The sequence below is a fragment of the Pipistrellus kuhlii genome, unplaced genomic scaffold, assembly GCF_014108245.1.
Source record: "Pipistrellus kuhlii isolate mPipKuh1 unplaced genomic scaffold, mPipKuh1.p scaffold_m20_p_36, whole genome shotgun sequence".
NCBI classification, from domain to species: Eukaryota; Metazoa; Chordata; class Mammalia; order Chiroptera; family Vespertilionidae; genus Pipistrellus; species Pipistrellus kuhlii.
This window is the reverse complement of record NW_023425536.1, coordinates 2,496,559-2,505,774: the sequence shown is the minus strand read 5'-3', so window position 1 is coordinate 2,505,774 and position 9,216 is coordinate 2,496,559. Positions and strand designations below refer to the sequence as shown.

The window sequence follows — 9,216 nt, the reverse complement described above, 5'->3', positions numbered from 1 at the left end:
GAGGCTAGAGATCCCAAATCAAGGTGTCGGCAGGGTGGTGCTCTCTCTGAAGTCTCTATAGGAGAATCCTTTCTTGCCTTTCTAGCTTGTGAAAGCCACAACTATCTCCGGATTTATAGAAATATCACTCCAATAGCTGCTTCCATTTTCACATGATGCTCTCCCTGTGTCTCTGAGTTCACATGACCATGTTGACATTTATAGGCATGACATTTATATAGCTTTGCCAATAAACTGCATTTAACAGTCCAAGTCTTTCCTCCCCTGATGGATAGGGAAGGCTAAGGCAGTGTACACACATGCCCAGTAAAAGTTTGAGTGATTTGGGAAGGCACTTTTCCCATACATTATACCTGGAAACAGGTGATTGGACAGAATAGGCGTTAAGCCCTGCTAACATGATTTTATTCCAATGAGACATATGTCTTATTTTAAATCTGTGTTGTTTCAGTAACCAAATGTGTGGTAGTTTTTCACATCAGAGATTGAAAGCTCACACAGACACTGATGCTAAGTAGAATTAATTCAATAATGTACACTTCAAAGAATGAGTACTTTGTAGATTTCAGGCCTACCTCATATTATTGTGCTTCATTTTATTGCACTTCACATAAGTTATGATTTTTAAAAATTGAAGGCAAGACCCTCCACCAACAAAAAGATTATGATTTGCTTTGTTGAGGTTCTGACTTTATTGCATTGGTCTGGAACTCAACCTGTAGTGTCTCTGAAGTATGCCTGCATATAATTGTATGAGGGTGCTTAAATTATTTTGTAGAAATAAAATAAAAATCAACAACCTATCCTTTAGAACTATAATATTCAAAGTTTTATTTTAGAGCACATAGATAGAAACATAAAAAAGGATTCTGGAAAAGAAGAGAATGACAAAACCAGGCTTCTTCAGGAGGTTGGGAAAATCTGAAACTACATATTAGAAAATGTGGTCAGGGAATATACTATATAGCTGCCATTTCCAAATACTCACCCCAGCATGAGTGATGACCTGGGAAGGAGTTTTCAATGATCTCTTACACAGGGAGTCATTTAGAAAAATATTAACTTATTCACTCCAAATAATTTGTTCTCTATCAGCAGACTACACATTTTTGTTCATAAGATATCAGCAACACTTCACCATTATAATTGTTAGTATCCTTATTATAATGTTACACAAGGGATTGAAATTGAACTGAACGTTTCTGGAGGTCATTTAATTATGTTGCATCTCCATTTCTTTATCTGTATCTATAGTTATTCCTGTTGAAGCTCTAGTGTTGTTTACATACAGAAATGAATTTTACCATTTTGCATTCATTTGTTAGCATGTAGATAAATTCAAATGTTTCCAGATGAGTGTACTCAATTTATAGATTTCTCTTGAAAGGTTGTCCTTTCAAAATGGTCATTAGTATAGCAAATATAGAAATAAATTATATCATTTTGTGTCATCCCTAACCAGAGCTATTAGGATAAAAAAGGATAGATCAATGTGTATTCATGTAGAAATAATCTACTCGTATTTTATCATCTTTTTTCTGAAATTCTTATGAATTTTGAATAAACCTTTACAGCTTAGGATGTTCCAGATCATCAAATTACTAAAATTTATGGCAACTGGATGTTCACCTCAGATAACAAGAACACCAGGCCTAGCTTTCTTGCTTTTCTTACCCTATTTCCTAGCTAAAGATGTTTCCTCTAGTGTAATATATAAATATTATAATTTTTGGAGTAGAATATTTATTACACACTTCATTTAAAAAAAATATATTTTTATTGATGTTGAGAGTAAGAGAGAGGAAGGGAGAAAGAGAGAAGCATTGATGTGAGAGCACAAGCTGGCTCCTTCACGGCCCCTACCAGGGATTGCAACCTGAGCGTGTGGTCTAAATGGGAATCAAATCAGCAACTTTTTGATGTGTGCATGGGATGATGTCTAACAACTGAGTCATACAGGCCAGGACTACATACACTTTAATATTCAATATACTTTCATCAGATGCTGGCTATTCATAGAAATGAATGCACTTTTTTTGCACTTTTACTAAATTAAAACATTCATGCATGAAGTACAAGTGCAGATATAGTAGGTAGTAGAAGAAAAACATGAGTTACACACAAGAATTAAATTCCTTTTATTTTTTAAGAAGAAGATGCACAAAGTATTGCTTTGATCACACACCCAACTAGTTGCCTAAAAGATTAAGGCTAAGTTATGCATTCATATTTCCAGAAAGAAATGAATGGATAAATATGATAGAATGAACCACAAACTTATGGATTTTCTAGGTCTTTGCCAATCTAGTATGCATTTATATTTTAAATTCCACATTGGAGACTCACAATTGAACAGGTTTGCAATTGACATATACCAGGCTAGTTCTAGTGCAAGGATTTTATAAGAAGTTTAAATTGATTTTCTAGTATTTGTTATATCTAGTAAACTTTAATATGTAACCATAATTTATCTATAAAACATTTATTTTTACATCAATAGTGCCATAATTTTCATTTATCTTACTGCCTGTGTACTGCCTGTGAGTATTAAAGGTATATAGAAATATTAATAAAACTGTTAAAATTCTAAAAACTTATTAATAATGCATTAATATGCCTAGATACTGATTATACTGTCAGTGTACTGTGGAGGGTTTAGAATCCTCTAGGTAATTTGTTTTGCTGAAAACATATAGCTTAAAATTCAAACCACTAATGTATTAAACTAACCATCATCACTTTTAAAAAGTAAATTCTCTATAAAACTTGAATGTGTGAAAGTTTCAAAGTAGAACTATTAGCATGCTTTCAAAAGTTATTAAAGAATTTCCTCATTGCTTATACTTTATAATGACTTTGAATTTTAATTTAGAATAACAGTCATTGAATAAATATATCACATTTTAATTGCACACAGGACCGTTTCATTGAGAATTGGGAAACTTGATGTTCACACCCAAGAAACTTTCTTTCTGATGAAATGAGCAAGGCTAACCTACAAAAGTCTAGTAGAGAAGAATGTCTTTATGTGGTGACTTTTATATGTATTTTCAATGTATTAAATCAGAGGAATCTGAGAGGTTCAATGTGATGGGACTTTTACTGATCCTTAAAAGTAAGAAAACATTAGCAAGCCTAACCTGGGCCAGTGTGCAAGATGGTTAGAGTGTCTGACTGTGCACCAAAGGATGAAGTGTTCCATTCCTGGTCAAGAACATGCACCTGGGTTGTGAGTTCACTCCTCAACCTTGGTCAGGGCATGTGCAAGAAGCAACCAGTTGGGGTGTCTCTCTCAAATCCATGTTTGTTTCTCTCTCTCGCCCTCTCTCTCACTTTCTCTGAAAAGTAATGGAAATAATATCCTCATGTAAGGATTAACAACAACAATAAAAGTAATAACAAATCTCAAAATCAAAACTTAATAAGAATATGCCAATCCAGATAGGCCTATGGTAATACAGAGATCTGCTTCATCAAAGGGAATTATGTGTTTTAGAAGTTCATGAAAAATAATTTAGGTAGCTTTATGGAGGGTACCTAAAGTAAGACAGGTTCTTAAGTTATTTTGGAAGCATTGGTTTATTGAATGACCTGAATTTAGAGAGGGCGAATATATTATAATATTAATATATGACATTAATTCTGTGCATTACTATGGTGATATTACTGTATGAATATTAGTTAAACACAATATTTAGTAGCAATGGACATTAATCTATAATAGTATATAATGTACTAAATATAATATTAATAAATAATATATAATGATGTAACAGAACTTACTTTTTCAATAATTGTAAACTCGAACTTTACCCATTTCCTATTCCTTACCTATATTTGGAAGAATTATAAATAACTGCACCTTTCCATTTGATTTCAGTATAATTAGCATTCTTGGTTTTGTGTTTGTATAATGGCCTCACCAATCTGCTTTGGTGATTTGCGAAGACTTGGAATTGCGTGTGTGGAGTGTACATGTGTGTGCATGCATTTTGGATGGTGTTTTGATGTTTGGGAGGTTCTTTAGTACACAGAATAAAGTCCTCAACTGGGACCTTAAATTCCCCCTAGAATGAAGCTCTCTTAAGTGGGATGGTTTATAATGCCTCTTGGCTGGTTCATTCTCTATTTGGTGAAAGAGGCCAAACCAGGCCTACCTCCCCCTGTTCTGTACCACAGGTCACTGTAGCCACAGCATATAACCCTCAAATGTTTAGTCCAGATACAAATCTGTGTGCCTTTCAAATTCAAAAAGGTAGGACATGCTCATCTATTGGTTCTCTTATGACATTGCTTAATTTGCTTGGAGTGTTTGAAGTAGTATGGTCCATTAATAGTCTAGCTAAAATTCTAACTACAAAATGTCTGTATCTTTAAGATCTTCAAGCCACTTCTTAGACATTGCTGATGCCACCACAATTGTCTTTTGATGACATGTGGAAATAATTTTCCTGTAATATTGAGATAAAAACTATTATTTTTCCAAATTGGGGACTCAGACAAAATTCTAGTATTGTGTATATTCTATTTGTGTAAAACTAGGTTTATAGTTACACTAACAAGGAATACTTACATATTCTTAAACATATTAAAATAAGAACTTTGATTTGTGATGCTATTTATTATGGATTGAAAGAAAAAAGTATTATCTCTTATTCTGGAATACTTCCTCAGTTGTTTTTTGTATTTCATTTTTAAATTTTTTGACAAATATAGAGGATTCTTGTAGTATGACTCTCAATTTGGAGTTGCCTGACATTTCCTCATGGTTGATTATGATCACTTTTCTTGACAAATTGTCATAGAGGTGATCTGGTGTCTTTTCTGTGCTTCATACTGGGGGGTACATCATTTCTCTTATTATTGGTGATGTCAACTTTGTTACCTGGTTGAGGAGTTTCAGAATTCAACACAGAAAAGTTACTATTTTTACTTTTTTGACTAGTAAGTATTGTGCAGGTATATACTCTTGAAACAAATGAACATCCTTTTCTTCATTCAATTTTCACCCATTCATTTTACATTCATTGATTTCCATTGTCTGAATCATTTATTATTATTATGTTTGCCTAGTGGGGATTTTCCAACTTCACTTTTTAAAAAAATATATTGTCTGTTAGCATTGTAAGAAAAAACTAAGAAGTGAACAAGAAGTTTTCATTCTTTTTCATGTTTTTATTTATATAAAATGTAACTCATGAATTCTAACTTGATTGCTGGGATGTTCCAACTATCAACAATTTATCTAGTATAAGTACCTTCAAACTGGCTCCTATAATTTTTAGCATATTTCTATTTGAGCACCTTTTTAATTTCTAGCACAGTATATTATAGGTTTGTTTTGTGCTTCCACTTACCAAGCCCAGAATTGGTCATTTCTTCATGGAGTCCTATTTCTTTTACTAATAAAATTATTTGGGAACTTGATTTTGACACTAGGTTTGCTAAGCATTATTGGGTATTTATTACTTCTGGACCTTTACAATGAAATAGAAAATGTATGTAGGTGTGTATGTGTGTGTGCAAATATTGTTTTGTATTGGTTGTGTTTGTGCATTATCTAATCTACCCATCCATCCATCCATCCATCATCTAATCTCTATTTGTCTTCAGGATAAATACAACTGTGTATTTAGAGCAAATTCTTCTTAAAACTGACAATAATATATTGTAAGGACAATAAAAACATTAATGCATTAAAAGAACATTAATGCAATTATAAAAGGATGTTCTAAAGTCTAATCTCATCATCCACAGCAGATGTCCTATAATGTTACTACAAACACTGAAGCATTGTTCCTAAGAGAAATACTAGCTAAAGTTGCTAAAAGCCTCTGGTCAATTTTCAACAGCTGATCAATGAATAATCTTGTTTTATGTATCTTTCTGTTTAAAGACACTTTTAAACATTGAACTCACAGCCAATAACTCTATGAGATGGTATTTTCTCTGTAAAATCTATCACAACCTTCTTACATTTGAGAACAGATAGCCAGCACCAGAGAAGTGCACTTTGGGGTCATTTTAAACAGCAAAATCACAAAGAAGCAAAAAAAAAAAAAATTTTGTTAAAATGGCGCTAAATAGGATGTGAAAAAGACAGCTGTGTATGGGATAAGGGTTGAAACAAGAAGGAAAATCATTGTCTTATTAGACTTTACCTAGGAAATGGCCAACTAGGCAAATACAATTTTTGTCACTCTATGCATGTCTGTGAATAACTAAGAAAGCACTCTAAGTATTGATTTTGGGGTTACAAAGACATTTCATTAAGTAGAAGTCTAAAATATAGAATTTGCAAATAATGAAGATCCATTTTACATTTCTACATCAGATTTTATATGATTTTTAGCTGCATGTATAGCAAAATTGTTACAAATAAGAAGAATAGACAAAATAAACTGTTACTCTGTGGAGGTACTTATTGTAACAGATTAAGCCTCTACGATGGTTAATTTTAGTTGTAAACTTGTCGAGGTTATTAAGCCCAGATGTTTGGCCAAGCGCCAGTCTAGCTGTTGCTATGAGAGCATTTTTTTTTAACTTTTATTTCATTTTATTTTATTTTTTTCTTGATATGGAATGTTTCACAAATTTGTGTGCCATCCTTGCTCAGGGGCCAGGCTAATCTTCTGTGTATCATTCCAATTTTAGTATGTGTGATGCAGAAGTGATCACTGAAGGCATTTTTTAGATGTGATTACCATTTAAAACAAAAGACTGAGTAAACATATTACTTTCCACAATGGGCAGGGGGGTGGGGGGAGACTAATCTTAGACAGTTGAAAGTCTTAAAAGAAAAAAATGGAGGCCCCTGACGGACTTCTCCCTCCAGATTGCTCTCAGACTTGAGCCGCAAAATTTCTCTGTCCTGAGTGTACAGCCTGCAGGCATATCATGCAGATCTCAGGCTTGTTAGCTCCCACCATCATGTGAACTGGTTCCTTACAATAAATCTTTACACACACACACACACACACACACACACACACACACACACACACACATATACAGATATTCTAATGGCTTGGTTTTAATGGATGACCCTGACTAATACAAGGTTATTATCAGCATCAGTTACCATGTTTAAGAACCCACTTTACATGCAGTGTGCTAAAATATTTGTGGATATTCTCCATGATAAACACACAAATGGAATAGACAAAATAAATTGCAGATAATGTGAAAGTTTAAAAAATAAGTTAACTCTAAGGATTTAATTATTCAATTTCAGATTGACTCCCACATCTGAAGTGGTACAGTGAAGACAAGATGGCCAGAAATAACTGTCTCCCTCTCTTCTAGCTCTGAGATTACCTCAGATTAGCTAATCAAACATTTAGTACACAAAAGAATTTATGATCTGTAAAATGATGCAATATCGATGACCTTATATTTACCACTAGAGGCCTGGTGCACAAAATTTGTGCATGGGGAGAGGGGTATCCCTCAGCTCAGCCTGCACCCTCTCCAATCTGAGATCCATCAAGGGATGTCCAATTGTCCATTTACGCCCAATCCTACTAGAAGGATTGGTCCTGAACAGGCAGTCAGACATCCCTCACAATCCAGGACTGCTGGATCCCAACTGCTCGCTGGCATGCCTTCCTGATTGCCCCTAACTGCTTCTGTCTGCCAGCATGATCACTCCCTAACCACTCCCCTGCCAGCCTGATTGATGCCTAACTGCTCCCTTGTCAGCCTGATTGCCCCTAATTGTCCTTACCTGCAGGCTCAGTCACCCCCAACTTCCCTCCTTTGCTGGTCTGGTCACCCCTCAGCAGGCTTGATAACCCCCCAACTGCCCTCCCTTGCAGGCCTGGTCCCTCCCAACTATCCTCCCCTGTTGGCCATCTTGTGGCTACCATCTTATGTCCCCATGGGGGCAACTATCATGTGTGTTGGAGTGATGGTCATATTACTCTTTTATTATATAGGATAGTGCTTGGTGTAGGGATCCTAGAAATTTATTTTTACTAAGCTGTGATAGGATCATTATTCAAGGGGTGGTGAAATTATGAACTTTTGCTCAGAAAAGGCTAAGAAACAGGAAATGGTTATTAGCATCCAATTTTATGCTATGATTTATTTAACTATCAGAGGCTTGGTGCAGGAAATTCATAATTCATCCCTAGGCCTGGCCAGTGAACAGGGCCAATTGTGGCCAGGCCGATCAAGGCCGGGCTGATCAGGGCCCGAAAGCCCTGGAAAGGTTGGGAGAGAAGAAAAGAGTCACCTGGCCAGGTGTAGGAGGAATGAATTCCAGATGTCAATGCCTCCATTTTCGGTGCCCCACCACCATGAGGTTCCCCACCTCCCCCTCTTTCCCTTGCTGCCACAAAGTCACTGTGACAAGCAGGCAGCAGCTACTTAGGACCTGCTGGCCCAGGGAAGGGACAGGGCATGGGAGGTTGGCTGCCAGGCCTGAGGAGTGAACTGGGCCTCGGCCCTCATGGGAAAGGGGCTGTGCCCACCAACACCCATCCCCAGTTCCCTGTCCCATCCCAAAGCAGGCACAGCCTCAATCAGACAATGAGGACCTGCAGGCTGGGGGGAGGGACTGCAGGAGGTTGGCTGGCCAGGGAAGTTGTCTGTGGGAGCACACTGACTTCTGCATTGAGCAACTGCCCCCTGGTGGTCCGTGCACATCATAGTGAATGGTTGTTCTGGTCGCTTAGGCTTTTATATATAGATGGTGTAATTGTGAAACATTTCCTCTGATCTGTCAAAGGATATGTATCAGTGATATCAATTTGTATTAGTGCTGATTTCTTGTAGGAGGGTGACCTACTAATACAATATGATTTATAGTCCTCGAATTGTTACCTTCGTGTCTAAAATTGTTACCACTTACAAGTGAGCTTTTAAAATCCATTGATTGACTTTAATGCAGAATACACCTTCCTGGTTTATAATAGCTTGCTTGTAAGTGAAGGTGATCACCCACACAAACAGACTGCACACTAGCTATTAATCATGAGCAAGCATGGGACTACAATCCTGAAATTCGAGTGCACATCACTCATGTTGTAATCACCTGTCCAGAAGCAAGGAATGGCACCAGCTGGCACAATGCATGGTGAGTAATATGCACTTGAATAATGGCTGCTAAACTCTGGTTATGAATTTGAGGTCAATTAACCATAGGAGTCCTTTGTAACAGTATGTTCTGGGGTTGACAATAGGAATGGACAGAGGCATTGAACATTTTTAATT

The 9,216-nt window shown here is 36.2% G+C and overlaps 1 non-coding gene across 1 annotated transcript; it reads right to left on the bottom strand.

Annotated features, from left to right (window-relative positions):
- Positions 1–6,571: 6,571 nt before the first annotated feature.
- On the bottom strand, positions 6,572–6,678 carry LOC118732255. The gene has a single exon (XR_004992105.1). It is a non-coding gene; the product is annotated as a U6 spliceosomal RNA (small nuclear RNA).
- Between the last annotated feature and the right edge of the window lie 2,538 nt (positions 6,679–9,216).